The following is an 18622-nucleotide window of genomic DNA, read 5'->3' on the forward strand; positions in this document are numbered from 1 at the left end:
AAAAGGAAAATAGGCTCTGCTAGCAGGGAAACTTGGACGAAAATCGCTCCAAAATTAGAAGTCTCTCATTTGAGCTGAAACATTGGTGAAATAATCTTTACTACTAATAACGCTTACTACTAGTTAGCGAAGTTTTTCCCAATCCGTACGGTAAACAACTTTTTCCTTTTTCCTCGTATTTTTTGTTACTTGTATTTGTAATCGTTTTGTTTTTTTGTTTAGCGCCCAAGACAACAGTACTTTCCACAACATCATTTTTGTATAACAATTTTTTCTTGAATTTACGTCATCTCATTTGCATATTGATATATCATGTTTATATCTCTGAAAATAAAATTTTACATACAAAAATACTGCAACCTACCTACTATTACACCATCCACATACAATCGATTTTGATTTTTTTCCCCTTGATATACACTTTAGAGTTACTGGAGACCTTCAGGCGCATGTTTCTCGTAAACTCCCTCTCTACGCAACGCGTTCAATAAAACCCCCTAATATATAACCCCCTATATCGTTTTAAAGGTCATATGATAAAAATTTCGAATATAATATTATTTCAAAGTTTTCTAGCTTGCAACAATGCCGAGCCTTAAACACGAATCGGGCACGTAGAGCTGAATTTATGGAGATGGCGTTAGCGCGTATAGCCATGGGCTGTGGGAGAATATTTGGTTTGTGACGGGGAAAATGCTTGTTAGTAGACCGAATAAATCACAAATATTTCACTTGGATCTGTTTTATCCGTGTTTTATTGATTGTTACGTTAGTCTTCGATGTTTAAACATGAATTAAATGGTCGTTTGACCTCCTTTAATAGTTTTCTTTGATTCTAACCGCCATCTTTGTCGGAGCCCGCTATATTTTTTAATGAAAAAACGCAAATAAGTCATAAGAAAAGGGAGCCCAGTTTCTATTGTATTTTCTTTTTACTAAAAATTAAGAGGGTAGGGCCAAAGTAGGCGTTGCCACCCATTCAAACAATGAGATGTATGGATTATGTACCACGTGATCACTTTGAATTGCTTTGAGCTTGATGCCAGTTGTTTCGTCATCATACGGCCTCGTTTCAGTTTTACGAGTCCAAAATTCGTTTTGCAAACTCCTTTGAAAACAACAGTCAACTGTTCTTGTCGTTGTCGTCAATTAAAACGTTCTCGATCCCAATATTATTTATAATATAACTGAAATCTAACGCGCGCTCTGATTGGCTAAAAAGCACGCTCACGTCATTACCTTTCTCTTGTAATTTTTTCTTACAAAAATGGACGAAATATTTCCAGGTTTGCAAGACATTTTTGATTATGAAATGCAAGACTTCACTTTAAAATTAGAAAAAGTACCATATGAGAACCCTCAGCAAGTCCAGACAGACCAGAAGAAGGGACGCTTCGCTGAATTATCGGAGAAAGATCTCAACTCCTTGATTGAGAATCGATTGTCAGCAAAAACAAAAAAGGCAACAAACTGGGCGATTTCTACGTTTAAGAGTAAGTAAAATTGTTTTGTGGGTTCATTTTATTTAATATTTTATTCTCATTGAAAACAAAGCCTACAAAGTGTTAGCTCTTACAAATGTCAATAGGATATTTTCTAGTTTTTTTTTTCAAAACTACAAATTGTTAACTTAAATTGGCTTAGTTTCTTATAATGTTTATATAAAAGTTTATATAAGAGTTAAGCTTATATGTTAGCGAATTCATTCATGTTTGCTATTTTTTTTACCTTTTAGCAGGGTGCAGAGAAAAGAAAATCCAAACGCCCCTCGAAAAAATGACCATCGGCCATCTTGACTTGAATTTGCAAAGGTTTTACGCCGAAGCGAGAACCAAAACAGGCGAAGACTACAGCAAATCAACGCTGTTAGATTTCAGGCATGGGCTTGAACGTTATCTCAATCAGCCACCACTAAACAGAGGCCTGAAAATCTCCTAAGATCCACGTTTTCAAAAATCTAACCAAATTCTTGATGCACAGATTGTCTGTCTAAAAAAGAAAAAGAAACAAAGCACCACTCACAAGCCACCTATCGAAGAGGAAGATTTGGTGAAACTCAAGGCAAGTCCAGTGATCAGCTTAGCTACTCCTTTGTCACTCCTGTAGAATGTATGGTTTCACGTAGTCCTTTACTTTTGTAGAAGAGGACGTGAGGGACAGAGAGAACTATCAGTAACGAGTTTTAAGTCTGAGAAAGATCCCAGTGGACGCAACTTTTTCACTTTGTCTCATGACGAAGTATCCAAGAATCATCCTGGAGGTGTCAAAGACCATGAAAGTTTTGAAAACGATGCGAGAATGTACGAAACAGACCATCAACACGACGGTTTTAAAGCCCTGAAGTTCTACTTGTCCAAAGTTATCCCCAACTGCTGCTCGTTTTTTCAATATCCTCGCCGAAACTGGTCTGCAAATGACGATATCTGGTTTGAAGCTCGACCCATCGGCCAAAACAAACTTGGAAATATGATAAAAGATATCAGCAAAGCGGCAGGCCTCTCTAAAACCTACACCAACCACTCAGTTAGGGCTACATCAATAACAGTGTGGTCTAACAATGGAGTACCAAATCGCCACATTATGGCCATATCTGGCCATCGTAGCGAACAGAGTTTGGTCCATTACAACTCACGTCCTTCGACTTCTCAGCTTTACAACTGCAGTGCTGTCCTTTCAAAAGCTATGGAAAAGCCGAAAGAAGAAGCAGTCCAAAGTACACTGATAACAAGTTCACCTAGAATCAGTCTAGTGGGTGTTCAGTCTTTGTCTTCTCTTGGTCAACATGGCTTTTTTAACTCATTCACCATTCAGAACTTGCAAATTTTCATTGGCCATGCTAACAAAACCCAGTTGTAAACACGTGTTCTTTGAAGTTCACTCATATTATTCATATTTTAGAACGTTTCTAATTCGAGGCAGAGTAAAAACCCACTTGATCAGATGTACTTTTTCCTTGTACATGGATTATATTTTCCTTTTTGAAAATAAAATAAACTCTTCTAGTTTTTTTAAAAAACTGCCGTGTCTTGTTCTGTCTCTTCGAGTGTAGAGCCTAAATGCATGTCTATGATATATAACGCGCGCTCTGATTGGCTGAAATGCCTATGAACTATTTACCCATAGGTGGCACGGTAGATTTTTGGTCATATTATAAATCAGTTAGACGACATAAAAGCGCGCGCCCATGGCGATAAAGACGCACTTGAGAAAATATAAAGAACTCTTAACAAGCTAGAGACGGTCACTCGTCTTTGCCTTGTGCCACTCTTTCGCTTGTTAATCGTTCTTTATATTTTCTCTCGTGCGTCTATATCGCCATGGGCGCGCGCTTTTATGTCGTCTAACTGATAATTTACATTATTTGTTAAATGTTTAAAGAATATAGACGGCTCAGCTCAGCTTTAAATCGGCTTTAAATCGGAAATACAAATACTGCTATATGCATTTTACTTAGTACAAGTAAAGCATTGGACCCTAATGAACTCTTCATGGCTGTAAGAAGCATCCAAAATAAGAGGTTTCATAGTATAAACTCTAACCATTTTAAGTCAAAATATTGTTTGAACGGCGATACGAGTTTATAAATACTAAAACCTAGACGCTCAACTCGCCCCACGTAAGGGAATCCAGACTTATGGTGGATTCCGGATTCCAAGCGCTGGATTCCGGATTCAGAGACTCTGGATTCCGGATTCCAAGGGTCTGGATTCCGGATTCCAAAACGTTTGTATTGCGGATTCTGGATTCCATATCGTTAATTTGCATCTGATGACAGATATTCTTGGTGGAGATATTACACAGTGCGGGAGGGGCTACATCGGTTCAGTCTAGGTCGAGGCGATAGCATTTGAGTGTAGACTTTGAATTTCAAAGTAGCGGATTCCGGATTTCAAAAGGGTGGATTCCGGATTCCATTATAATTTCGTGGATTCCGGATTCCGGATTGCCTTACGTGGGGCGACTCAACGGCTGCATTTTATCTTAAAGAAATTGCTCATGAAGGGAGATTCAATTCATTCATGTTCTTCATACTAGTGAGATTAGTACATTTACGGTTAATTAATAAGAAAAATCCCTCGAAATAAATCCGTAGAACAAGCAAACAATGCTTTCAATTTGATTCAGTATGTTCAGGAGAACACAAAGGAGCCTTTCGAATAATTTTGAAAACAAAAGAACAATGCTTTCCTTATTTAGATGAAGGGGACAGGGTAGTTTCCTTATATAGATGAAGGGGACAGGGTAGTTTCGTTATATGGAGATGTCGCTTCATCATCTGGCATCAAGGTTAGCACGATGAAATTGTACTTTGGGCTTACCCTCTTTAAAGTTTAGTAAAGCAGAATACAACAGAAAATGGGCTCCCTGTGTCAATGACGTATCTGCGGTCTTTCCTAATGAAATATTGCAGGCTCAGCAATAACAAAGATGGCGAGTTTTATCGAAGGAAAAGGAGGTAAAAAGACTATTGAATTCAAGTTTATACATCTAACAATCAATAAAATATGGAAAGAAAGATCCAAGTGAGTAATTAGTGATTTATTTGGTCTACTAACAATCATTTTCCCCGTCACAAACCAAACATTGGAAAAAATTACCCATACATTTGGAATATTTGCTCTTTTCGGTCTTTTTCCTCTCTTTCCAAAGCAAAAGGTTGTTCTTAAAAGTAAAGTTATATAGCACAATTAAACTGCATGACAAAACATCCTAGATGACCCATAAATCTTCTGTTCTTTCGCTAACTAGTAGTTAGCGTGTTTTCGAGGCTACAAAACCTAAGAAACCATAAGAGGCGAATGTATAGGCCAACAGATAGCATGAGCTTATAAAATCAGCAAAAATACGGTTCTTAATTTTAACAAATTCCTATGAATTATATACCAAAAAAGGTTCAGAAAAGCCCGGGGGTTTCAAATCCACTTCAGTTTTTTTTTTTTTTTTTTTTTTTTGACAGGTTCTGTTTTATGTCAAGGAGAGACGATTTTCTAGCTTGACCCCGCTTATGTCATGCATTTTCTCTTGTAAAATACGTCCAATAGCGTACATTCAACTCAAAAAGGACGGTGGTTTATTTTTCAATATAATTTAATCTAAACCATATAATACAGTCCGTGAATAGTTGGATTAACTGAATCCACTTCTGTTTTTTTGCCTAGATAGTCATTATTTTGAGAAAAGATCCAAAAACCGTGTTTTTGAGACATAATTTGTATGGGCTCACATGAGGAGGCGTGAGCTTGAAATCGTAGCTGACAAAATGTTAACAGATTTCTGATGATTCTCCTACAGCCCATGGTATAGCCAAAGGAACCTCACTATGCATGTGAATAAGCAAAAGATAATGGACAAAAGGGTGTGAGCAATTTTTGACATTTTGAGTATTTCGTATTTATGCGGTAAAACAATAACCGCCATTAAAAATTGTATATCCATTAATTCACCCTACTGAATGTGCACGCTTTGTGTGCACGCCTTAAAAGGCTCCGGCATTGTTTAAAATTAAATTTCGAATAATATTATTTTCTAAATCTTTGTTATATGAATTTAAAATGATATATAGTTTTGTGAGGTTTCGTTTAAATTGTCGCGAAGAGATAGGTCTCCAGTAACCTTAACTCCACGGATATCTAATTCAAAACGTTATTAAATAGATTCTATTTTAGATATTTGCTTAGATTTTCGTTTTCTATGGACTTATAAAGCTATTTCGCTAAATTGCTACACAGCCCTTCGAATATCAAAAAATAATTATTTCCTTCTCTTCCCTTCTCTTCCCTCCCCTTTGTTTTTTTCCTTCTCCTCTCCTTCCTTCCTCCCCTCCCTCCCATTTTCCCCTTTTTTGGGGAAGCGAGTAGGAGGTGGGGGTAGAGAGAGCATAGTAAGACCGTTATCTCAAGACAGTTATTAACATTAAATTTTTGAGATACCTTGGGGCAAAATTTATAAAAATTAGGTTCGGAAAGCGAATTCGAGTTCATGCGTTTTTGCTCCATAAATTAAACATATGTTGTACTGGGGCATGTGTTTTCTAGTCAATTCTATCGGATTGTTTAATAAAAATACATTAAAAATGTACGTCCTAAGATTTCAATTTTGGTGATTGTGTTTGACACTTTTCAAGTCTGCAATGAATATGGTAACCGGAAAACTCTCGTAATGAGAAGATGGCACGATTAATGGGTTTACGAAAGCAACTATTGATGTTCAGGTAAGGATAGTTCACTTACTTCATTGTCATATGCTAGGAAAATTTTTTTCTGGTTAAACATATAGATTTCAACTGTTACCCAGTTTGTAGGCTATAACACATATCCATAGGTTTTGTTAAAGAGGTTCTTATCAAATCGATCTGTAGAACTATATGAAAAAAAAGAAAAAACGGATCGGTTTTTTAAATTCTCAAGGAAGATTTATGACATCTTACTTTATTTCCATTTTTATCGAAGCTATACGGGTCTTAATACACTGCATTAAGCATAATTGTCAATCTTTGTGATCATGAGTGAGCTCTCCAAATACTTAGGACAAGCATTGAAGTTTTCTTCGAGTCACGGAGAACAAGAATAGCGCTTACGGCATCTTTTACAAATTCTTGCCAACAAATTATTATATTTCAAGAATTTCTAGACAGGAAATATGACTGATTAATGTTCGAGCAATAATATTCTAGCTCATTGTTACTGTTAAACAAAAGTTTATATTATTAAAAGTTTGGAAATTTTCTTGCAAAACTACATAAAAATAAAATTCTTTTTGTTAGATCTAAACTTTCGTCGCTTATTTTTTTGCAGTTTAATATAAAGGACTGGTTAGAATCCTTGTTTTCGATTTAGATAAGATCGATAAAGAAACCGTTGAGTTACTGTATCTGGCTTTGTTAATCTACATCGGCGACATTCAACAGCGAATGATTTCAGACCAACACAACATGATACTAAATCAAAATAAGAGGAAAACAATAAACTTCGAACAAAGCGCTTGGTATGTCCGCTCCGTTGAGTTAAATTGAAAATTATTTTGATAGGGAGGCCAATTTTTGTTTAACGGTAAACGTTGAAGATAGAATGAAGAGAGAAGAGATATATAAAAAGGACGACTCTCATTCGTTATTAGGCTCTTTTCGAACCGATCTGCAAGCAACGCTTGAAAACCATCGCGGAATGGAAATAAATCAGTGATTATTCGTGAGAGATAAAGCCCATATTTTTCCATTTCCCTTTTCCATTTTTTCCTTCTTCTTTTGGTGCCTTTTCTGTTATTGTTAGTATGCTTAATCTTTCATCCATCGATTCATTGATTCATTCTTGCTTTCTTGCTTGTTTGCTTTCTTTTTTCTTCATTCATTCTTTCATTCTTTCATTCTTTCATTCTTGCTTTCTTTCTTTCTTTCCTTCTTTCTTTCTTTCTTCCTTTCTTCCTTTCTTTCTTTCTCTCTCTCTCTCTTTCTTTCTTTCTTTCTCTCTTTCTTTCTTTCTTTCCTTCTTTCTTTCCTTCTTTCTTTCCTTCTTTCTTTCCTTCTTTCTTTATTTATTTCTTTCTTTTATTTGTTTAGTTATGGATTCATTAAGTCATTTACAATTGCTTACCTTTACTGTATCAATTTTGCTGTAACTACAACCAGACACTGTGCATATAATCTACAACTTTCTCAACCTTAGTGGCGTTTGTCTCGTACTTGTTAGCGTACTATATGCACTTAACTTTGCATTTAAAGTGTTAGAGTTTGATTAATTGCTTGCGTTAGTTCAAGTTTCGTTTATTTCAGCTGCGTTAGGTTAGTAAAACCTCCGCGTGTTATGCACCTGTCTTATGTTTAGCGATGCAGAAATTTTAACATGTCAAATATACAAATATATGAAATATCTAATGTAATAAAAATACAGCTTATCTATTGTTGCCATGGATTTTCAGATATTCGCATCATTGTTTGCTCGTTGTCATCCATTACTTTTCTTTTTAACTCGTTTGTAAGCCTCGCTCACTCGCTCACTCGCTCACAAAGGTGTTAGTAGATCGATAATTAAATCTTTATTGGTCGTCTTACGTTACCTCCTACGGACGTTACTTATTTTCGCAATTCGCACAAACACGATTTTTTTATCAAGAGAAATCGTAAATAGCACAGGATCTGGAGTTTCAATGTTTGTGGGATGGCAAACATGTGGGATGAGTATAGAGGCAAGGCTTTATGTCCCGTATGAACAGGATTTCATAAGAAGGCAAAGCAATGTCTTAAGCTAATATCCATCGATCGGGCTTCATAAAATAAAATAAAATTGCTAAGGAGGGAATCGCATGAAATATTGTTGAATAGCAAAAATATTTAGACATATTTACACAAGTTTTATAATTAATAATTGGGGGGAAAAAACCCCAAGCAAACCAGGTATTTCTTTATTTTCATGTGTTCCGTTTTTAAATGGACTTAATTGTGATCTATATTTTGAGAATTCTATTGTATTCAGTAGTTGTCTTCCTTTGCTTCTATTAAAGTAGTTTTCACTTTTATTTGGCTTTTTGATGGGTAACTGAGAATAAACAAAAGGTTAAATGCGAAATGTAACGCCCGCTCCCTAGCCTGCTTTTCATCGTGCGATTCTAAAATATTTTCAAAAATATTTCGACTCAGACTTGGCATTCGACGTCAATACGTGGACTGTTAAATGCTTACATTAAAATGTGAAAGCTGCAGTCAGGATTTTTCTTTAATTATAGTTGTTGCTGACTTTTGCTTATTTTTGAAGGTTTATGTGTGCAGACACCAAGACATTAGAGTTGCACGCGGTTTTTGAATATCGTTATTCTAGAATCTGTAAGATTTTATGAATGTTAATTAGGCATCTGATATGATTGTTTCCTGAGTTCTTATTTAGTTTAGAACGCCAAACTTCTCTCTCTCTCTTACTGCCGCCGGAGCCATCTCAGTCACACTCGTGTCCTACTCGGGTTGTTTGATCAGTTTAGTTTATTAGATTAACTGCGTCTAGAAGCTACCGAGCGTTCCATTTGAGCCCACGACTTTTTTTTAAAGAAAAAAAAAGTTGTTTTTCGTAAGGCTTGAAACAATAAATTTTTCTACTGGATTTCTGTTCGCTTTTGCGGGACTTTTAAAGCAATGAAAGGACAAAATATGACAAATTAATATATATATTGTCATTTTATCAAAAACATTGATCCCTGTGGTATTGTAGACAAATTTAATGGCCAGTATTTATGCAAATAGTCTGCAGAGAACTATTATCAGTCATAAAAATTGTTTTGTTTTTTTTCTGATTACTTTCTCAGTTCTGGTGTTCCAATTTTTGCAAGTATAGGCATCGACATCCAATAAATGATGATTATCTCGAAAACAAGATCGGGACACCTAGTTTTTAATTCTGAATCAGCATTAAATATATATCACTTTAAAAAAAATGCAGTTTTAAAAATAAGATATTAACATTTTACCCCAAAAAGTAACCATTCATATTACCTCAAGTCTCCAAAGCTTTACTAGCCTGTCAGTACTTGATGAGGAAGAACACGATCGACAACGAACGAAAACTGTGAATATGTTTAAACCTGTGTGTCTGCGTTTACAAAAGCAAAAACATGCTTAGAATTAGCCTTGTGGCTGCATAAGAAAGGTTAATAAAAACACCCACCATATATTCGCTAGCCGTAGGATCATCATACGATGTAAGCAATCAAAACCGGCTGTGGCCGTACATGGGAGACCCTAAAATTTCAGGAACTCACAGAGTATTAAAAACAACCACAAAAACAAGCCGACAATAATCTTACGCATCGATCAGATTGTGTTGGATTATAACTGATAAAATAAACGAGATAATAGATCAAGAGATCAAGTATTGATATTGATAATCGACCACATACTGTGTACGTATTCTGCCTCCAGTGCCTAGTTGCAATGTCAAGTCAATATTTTTTCCTTTTTTTTCTTTCAAGTCTTTTAAGATTATTTTGTTGATTATTATTTTATAATTAAAATTATCAAAAATCAATATTTTTTTTCGAAATATAACAAAGTAACATAACCAAAAAGCTAAATAAGATTCCTGTCCTCGATCCTACACAGGGCCTAAACAATTGAAGCATTAACGTTAGCCATCAGAGAATATAAGCAGATTTTTTCTGACATTTAGTTTTAAAAAGTTCACAGAGATGATAAACAACATATAGAAATATAGATAAGTGATAGTGCTTGGGAACGAGGTTATTCCGGGCGAAAGACCCTTGGAATTAAATTCGGAAAAAATAATTTCCGACCTCGCTGGGAATAAACGATAAATGTCATCGGTCGCCTTTTAATGTTATTTTATAATTTTAAAGTTCGGTATTTAGTTATGAACTTACATCATTCGGTGACAGCTGTCACTGAAATTTTTGCGTGCTTCCTGGTACCTTCTCTCAACAAGCTTAAGTTAAGATGGATTGATATGAATTTAAATACTCCGCTATGGGTCAAGTTCACTGTTTAAACGATTTCCGATCGAGCAGTGATCAAAAGTTAATGCTAAGTTAATATAGTTTATAATCCAAGCGATTCAATGCTAAATTTATCAGCAAAATATTCGCATTTTCATAACTTTGGCATATTGGTAGTTAGTAGTAGTAGTATTTGAAAGTAACACTAAAATAATTAAAAAAATAGTTGAACTTTTTAAATATCATATATTAGCATTAAAATAAAACCTGTAAGAAATTTGTTTATGTTAATAAGCTCCACAAAGATCTGTCTTTGGTACACTACTATTTGTTTTATATATCATAGATATATTCAATAATTCTCAATTTTTCTCGGACAGCGGTATATATATATATATACTGATATATTCTTTGTCATCGTTTTAAACATGCGAACGATTAACCTTGCTTTCCTTTAATTTCTCATTAAATAAGTATTCCTTACGAGCTGTTATACTATGAATCATTTGTTTTACTAATCATAACCATATAAACTTAACACTGAGGGTGTATTCTGAAAAACTAAAGGGTCGAAAATCACTCTTCATTTTTGACTTTTACTAGTTCTCCCCTAACATTCCGCGTGTTTATAAATCGCGATAAAATATACATAAACATGGAAAGTGATTCTTAATGATTAAATATTAATTTTAGAAAATCTGACAACAAATATTTCCAAATTTAGCTATATAACATTTAAAGCCTAGTAAATTTTGATAGTTATTTTCAAATTTACATTAAATATTTACCTCAATTACTTAATGTTTCTTGCTTCTGAAATCAGTCCATGATAACTGAAATTGTTGATGTATTTTGGTTTCTTTTCATTTCCCTTGTGTTGAACCCTCAGGCTTTCTTTTTGGTTTTCATAAACATATATTCCATAATCTGAGGGATATCATCTAAGCACATACCAAATCGATCCGGTCCAGAAGTGTCTGACATGAGATCCATATGTAACTTAATTATTTATCTTTTATATGAGACTTTTCCAGTCATTCCTTGAATATAAAGGATCTTGTACAAATGAAAAGAAAATCTTTCTGCAAGATTATCTTCCTACTCACTTCCGTTCCAACTTGAGGTTTAATAATCCTAGTTGTCAAGAAACCTCTCAACAGAAATCTAAATACAAGGCGTGTTACTATGGAAACAAGTCCCAAGACGAATTTTACCAAAAGCTTCATATTCAAGTTTCCTGCATTTGATAATATTATATTTAGTAAGGAACATCCAAAGGGCCTGAGTCAGGAAAAGACTTAAAATGTATTTAATAAATCCAAAGCCGTCTCATATTACCAAGGGTTCTATAAAAGATATATCGATAATGAGACCAATTGTTTTTTCCTAGTATAAAAGATTATAATGGCTCGTGTTCTAGAATCATCTTTATCATTATTACCAATATATCCATTCCACTTATAATGGTAAAACATATTAGGCCTCTGTGTTTAGAGTCGATTTTCCATGCAACTGATTGGTATACATATTTTGATTGATATCCAGGGGCCTTGCAATTGGCATAAGCCCACCACCTGCTTTCTAGTTGCAGTCTACACATTAAACACTTTTTGAAGTCAATCCGTTTGTAAAATATTTCCTTAAGAATAAATGCTATTTATGGAAAAAATATCAAAGTTATTTGGCTTTATTCTTCAAAATTGAACAGTCTTGTGGTCGATCCCAATCTGACGATAGGATCTTAACCCTTCAACTTGCTCACAACTGAATGTTGTGTTTGACAAGAAAAAGCATGTTATATAGGATTTTAAAACAGTTTGTAAAACATTACAACAATCGTAGCCAAAAACCATTAATGGGAAGTGACGAAAACTCTAATAATTTTTTGCAGAGGGCGGGGGTGGAATTGGAGAGCACTTGGTCACAAAATGGCAGACGATGTAAGAGCAACAATTACTTAGAAAAGAAGCGCTATACAAAAAAATACGAAAAAAGGGATCAACGTTTTTTTGCTTTTAAAGAATTGCAATAAGCTAATAAGCTGGTGTAGAGATGACGAGGCGTGGTATAATTGCCATCACGAGGAGTATTTCGGCAAAGATGCAAGAGCAAACTGGGAAAATTGCTTACGATTTTATGGTGCCATACTCTGAGTTACGCGCGTGCCTTTAGCCGGATTTTGGAATTTTTTTTTTATCATTTCATTACAGGGAAAATAAGAAAAAAAATATCCACAGCTGGCCAAGGGACGTTTTGTACCTCACTTGTGACTTACGTTTACACTTACCTTTAGTGATCAGTAGACAGAAAGTTGTTTTTCCTTGAAAGACGAAACTTCAGTATTGGTTTATTAGTAATGTTAAGACCAATAAGGCAAGTTAGGGTTCACTATCATGTACTTATCCTTATCTAGAAATATCGAAATCCTCAAAGTGATGGATGTTTATTAAATCTCCTCTAAGCCTTTCATCATCGAGTGTCAGCTCTTTTGATTGGTCAATTGATGCTATAATGAGTTTAAGTGTCTAAGATAAATATATTTTTTTAGGTTTTAATTAAGAGTCCGGTCGCCTTCGCCGGTCTTTTCATAAGGGTAGGTACATGCTGTTGTTATCTGCATTGCAAATACAACAAAGTTTGACTCTTATTATATTTCCAAGAGCATTTCCTTGTGTTACTATTAATGATCAGTTAGGTTTCTTAGTATTTCTGGCCTCTCTCATTTAGATAAACGAATGTTTACTTAATCACTGTGCTAGATTTTTGAGAATTGTATACATTTATTTGTATAGAATGACTAAATTAATTAAAAGTCTGACTAGACGGAAGAAAAAGTTTACACAGAAACATGCTTGCGGTATACGCTTTGTATAACATCCCACTGTTCGTATCCAAACATTTTATTCGAAGAGTGCAAGAAGAAGTCAAGTTTCTTGCCAGGATATCTTTTGGAGCTATTTTTATTCCAAAACTGAATTTATTAATGATATGATTAATTTAAAACAGCCCTGCATGGTTGGTGGCTGATGGGTATTCTGTTTTTTGTTTTTATTTTTATTTTTTGTTTTAGTACAAGTTATTAATATAATATATGTACTTAAGTGTAAAGATTTAGTGAGGAAAAGAATACCAAGATTCCAATCCTCTGCTCCGAAATAGTAGCAAAAATTTCGAGACAAAATGTTAATAAACTGAGAAAGAATCATTTTGGTTATGATCGATTAAGCCAGCATGATGATTTACTTAATTAAAGCATAAATAAATACTATTTTTAACAAGATAAAGAAGAAAGTGCTGGATGTTTTTTGTGACACAAAATTTTCTCGAATATTTCGCATTTTGAATTTACTGTAAAAAGTACCAATAAAGAATGCCAGCCTCAAACTCAACTAATATCTATATATATATATATATATATACACACACTCGATTGCAGAAACGTTGTAGTATACATTTATACATATATCTAATTTATTCAGTATATCTAATGATATGCAAAACAGAAAAATATCTTTATTTATTGTTTCTTTCATTCAATGACTGTCACTAAATATTTTTTTCTTGTCTATTAGATCTTACAGATTATAAATCAGTTGGTTTTAAGCGTTAAAAATGGTTATTTTGCATTATGCATCTCATTAGATATTCGTATAAACGTATAAATGTATACTACAACGTTTCTGCAATCGAGTATATATATATATATATATACATATAAATTTAATGAAGTTAAATCTAAACCAACATGAAACAATCGCTTACTTGTTTATTTACGACCAACCATTTTTATTCTACAAATTTTATTAATGAGCAAGACGTTGTTGAAAAGCCTCTATTAGGTATCTGATGGGGTTGACTATTGCAAGTTCGTTTCGTATCTTCATGCAGCCACAGAAACGAAGCGTTGCTACGCAACAGCTAAACTCTATACACTAATTAATTATGTATAAATCTTCTATATAAATGATAGTAACGAATATTCTTCATTAGATCCCCTGAAGAGTGAAGCAATTCACGAAACAGGCTTGTCGGAAAAAATGTTGTCTTGACTTTTTCTTTTCAAACAAATATTCTGCTCTACTTCTATGAATGTATTGAGCACTGTATATAAATATATACACTCGATTCCTTATATATATATTTATAATCTGTACAATCTAATAGACAAGAAAAAAATATTTTTACTGTCATTGAGCGAAACAGCAATAAATAAAGCGATTTTTTTCTTTTTTGCACACCATTAATATACTGAAAAAATTAGATATATGTATAAATGTATACTACAACGTTTCTGCAATGGAGTGTGTGTGTGTATATATAGATATATATATATATATATATATAACAAAGTATGTAATGTGGTCTATACTGTTGAAACAGTGCTCGATGCGTAGGGATGCAGAGCAATAGATATATAGTAAAGATTGCATTAAAGACGAGACATGTTCACTGTAACTCCGAGTTTCGTGCTTACGCACTCATCAGACAGACTTTAATGAAACATATTCCTATTACTGTGAAATTTATATACAAGAAGTGTAATGATTATTTACAAAAGAAGTATTGTTCGGAAAGGAGTTAATTAGCTAGGCCTGGATTTCTATTGTTCATCAGATAGAACTTGTTTTCATGTCGGCAGTTGCCGTAAAAAAGATCAATGCCCTCTAAACAACAACTGCCTCTCCTCCAGCATCATCTACAACGCTCATGTCACAACAAACGAGGACACTACGGGAAAAAACTACATTGGCCTGACAGAAGGAACATTCAAACAACGATACACTCAGCACAAACTATCTCTGCGAAATAGAAAATACGCTAACAGCACCGAACTTTCTAAATACATCTGGGACCTTAAAGATAACAACAAAGACTACAACATAGAATGGACAATCATCACTTCAGCCAGACCTTACAGCAACATTTCTAAGAGGTGTGACCTGTGCTTAACAGAAAAGCTACTTATCATCAAAGCAAACAGCGACACTCTTTTAAACAAGCGATCCGAATTGATCTCCAAATGCCGACAAGGAGACAAGTTCTATCTGATGAACAATAGAAATCCAGGCCTAGATAATTAACTCCTTTCCGAACAATACTTCTTTTGTAAATAATCATTACACCTCTTGTATATAAATATCACAGTAATAGGAATATGTTTCATTAAAGTCTGTCTGATGAGTGCGTAAACACGAAACTCGGAGTTACAGTGAACATGTCTCGTCTTTAATCCAATCTTTACTATATATATATATATATATACGCTCGATTGCAGAAACGTCGTAGTATACATTTATACATTCATACAAATATCTAATGAGATGCATAATGCAAAATAGCCATTTTCAACGCTTAAAATCTACTGATTTATAATCTGTACGATCTAAAAGAGAAGAAAATTTTTTTGACAGTCATTGAATGAAACAAACAATGAATAAAGCGATTTTTCTGTTTTCCATAAATCATTGAATATACGAAATAAATTAGATATATGTATAAATGTATACTACAACGTTTCTGCAATCGTGTATATATATATATATAATAAAAACAAACAAACAGAAACTTTTAGTTTGCATGACAAATTTACGCAAAACTTTTAGCAAAACGTTTAGGCCATACTTCGTTGCCTCTTTAGTATTGATAGGAATCGCATTTACTTTCATTTTTTCAATTTCCTCATCGGAAATTGTAGAGAAACGATTGCCGGCAAATGCCATTTTGTTGGCGACTCAATATTCCGAAATTCAGAGGTGAATATCGTACAATATTTACCTCCAATTAACCAATGAGCGCGCGCGTTCTTAGGAAGTACACACACTTCCACACCTTACACACACTTCCACACACTTCCACACACTTCCACACACTTCCACACACTTCCACACACTTCCACACACTTCCACACACTTCCACACACTTCCACACACTTCCACACACTTCCACACACTTCCACGCACTTCCACGCACTTCCACGCACTTCCACGCACTTCCACGCACTTCCACGCACTTCCACGCACTTCCACGCACTTCCACGCACTTCCACGCACTTCCACGCACTTCCACGCACTTCCACGCACTTCCGCGCACTTCCGCGCACTTCCGCGCACTTCCGCGCACTTCCGCGCACTTCCACGCACTTCCACGCACTTCCACGCACTTACACGCACTTACACGCACTTACACGCACTTACACGCACTTACACTTACACACAAATACACACACATTGACACACACTTACGCATATTTACACACACTTACATATACTTCCACACACTTCCACACACTTCCACACACTTCCACAGACTTACACAGTCTTTTACAAGTACTTACACACTCTTACACACACTTACACACACTTACACACACTTACACACACTTACACACCCTTATCCAAACGTACACACACTTACACACACTTACACACACTTACACACACTTACACACACCTACGCACACCTACACACACTTACACACCCTTATCCAAACGTACACGCAATTACACACACTTACACACACCTACACACACTTACATACACTTACATTAACTTACACACAGTTAACGAGTGAGCTTAAGGGCCCGTTTACATGATACAGGAATGAGTTCGTTCCGGAACGAAAATGAAATTTCATACCGCGTTTACATGAGAAAAATCCACATAACGAGTTCAAGCTACGATCGCATTGAAATGTCTGACATGCGTGCGTTATTCGTTTCATTCTCCCCAGAGAGCGGTTTCTCTCCGGAATGAGTGTTCGTTCCACGTTTACATGATACCGGTATGAAAATCGTTCCGGAATGAAAATCGGGATGACTCATTCCGGAATGACTCGTTCTGGAATGACATTTTGCTCTGGTATCATGTAAATAAATACAAAGAAATATATGGCAACCGGGATGAACTCTTTCCGGAATGAAAATCGTTCCGGTATCATGCAAGCGGCCCCTAACACTGCTATAAGTAGTTGCTACACTTAAGACAGGATAAAACTACAGACAGGATAAAATTACGTTTATATAATGGTTTAAGCTTTTTTGGGTGTGACTTGTACATGGAGTACATAAAGCATTTATGTATTAGCAAAAAGTATTTAACAAATAGAACAGCTTTTTCCGTGCTCCGTTCAGAAATAAAGCACACAGGAAGTGGCTCAAGCATGAAAGAGGTGTAAGGAGAAGCACGAGCCATAGGCGAGTGCTTCTGACGCTTCTTGTGAGTGCTTACGGCGCTTACAGTGCTTTATTAATGAACGGGGCACGGAAAAATCTGTTTTATTCGTTTTATTATGTAGTTATTAATTTTATTTGGTATTGAATTTATTTACACAAAAAGAAAGACGGTCGCAGGATCTAGCACACTTCGCGCGCGCGCGGATGGCGTCAGCACAGGGCACCGTTCACTAATAATCAAAGTTTTCAATCTGCGCGCGTGTACTATCCCAACTATGTAACAAATGTGTGTGTATATGTATGAGATGCAAGATATCAAATGAGATGCAGAACTTAAAAAAGTAACCTATTTGGTCTTTGTTGTAATAAGTGTTATTTAGTCATTTGGGCTCCCTGTGGCCCCTGCAGTATATGTTTGGTCCCCCCTTAGACTTTTAGGCAGCCATTGTAAAATCTTACTGTTAGAGTCGAGTCCCAAGCACTATAACTTATCTATATTTCTATATCTTGTATTTCATAAGTGCTACGCGGTCCACATATTCTCATCTTTGCATTATAATTACCGCGACCAAACATCAATTTCACCCCGTACTGCTCTCAGTCTGACCTCTAGCTCAGCTGGTAGAGCATCGCTAGTACAACTCCGAAGGTCGTGGGTTCAATTCCCAGCGAGGTCGGAAATTAATTTTTCCGAATTTATTTCCAAAGGTCTCTCGCCCGGAATAACCTCGTTCCCAAGCACTATAACTTATCTATATTTCTATAGGCCAAATTCGAAACTCGCACCGATGTGAGGATGCCTCCATTTGTAGGGATTTTTGAAAAAATCTATCTAGCTAATTATGAGATATTTGAGATTCTTTAAATATAGTGCATAATTTACTTCAAAACCAAACAATGGATTTGATACGGCCGAGATTTATTTTTCAGAGCTATATATTCACAAAAGTCATTGCTCATTTAGTTTTACTCTGTATCTAGTCTTAAAAGGAACATTTTGAAAGTAATCGGCTTATGCG

General features: G+C 35.1%; 1 protein-coding gene and 1 pseudogene across 1 annotated transcript in view; both read left to right on the forward strand.

Annotated features, from left to right (window-relative positions):
* The first annotated feature begins 1396 nt into the window (after positions 1-1396).
* LOC116305612 (uncharacterized) lies at positions 1397-2856 on the forward strand (annotated as a pseudogene).
* A 3278-nt stretch (positions 2857-6134) lies between these two features.
* The window catches only part of LOC116305596 (polycystin-1-like protein 2), a 106925-nt gene continuing 94437 nt past the window's right edge, over positions 6135-18622 (forward strand). Inside the window, exon 1 of the mRNA XM_089024410.1 lies at positions 6135-6211. The gene's annotated coding sequence lies outside the window, so the exon portion shown is untranslated. The remainder of the gene's footprint in view (positions 6212-18622) is intronic.

Source organism: Actinia tenebrosa, unplaced genomic scaffold, assembly GCF_029948245.1.
Source record: "Actinia tenebrosa isolate PJP-AT-01 unplaced genomic scaffold, QUT_ActTen_1.0 PGA_scaffold8__29_contigs__length_14323225, whole genome shotgun sequence".
Lineage (NCBI taxonomy): Eukaryota > Metazoa > Cnidaria > Anthozoa > Actiniaria > Actiniidae > Actinia > Actinia tenebrosa.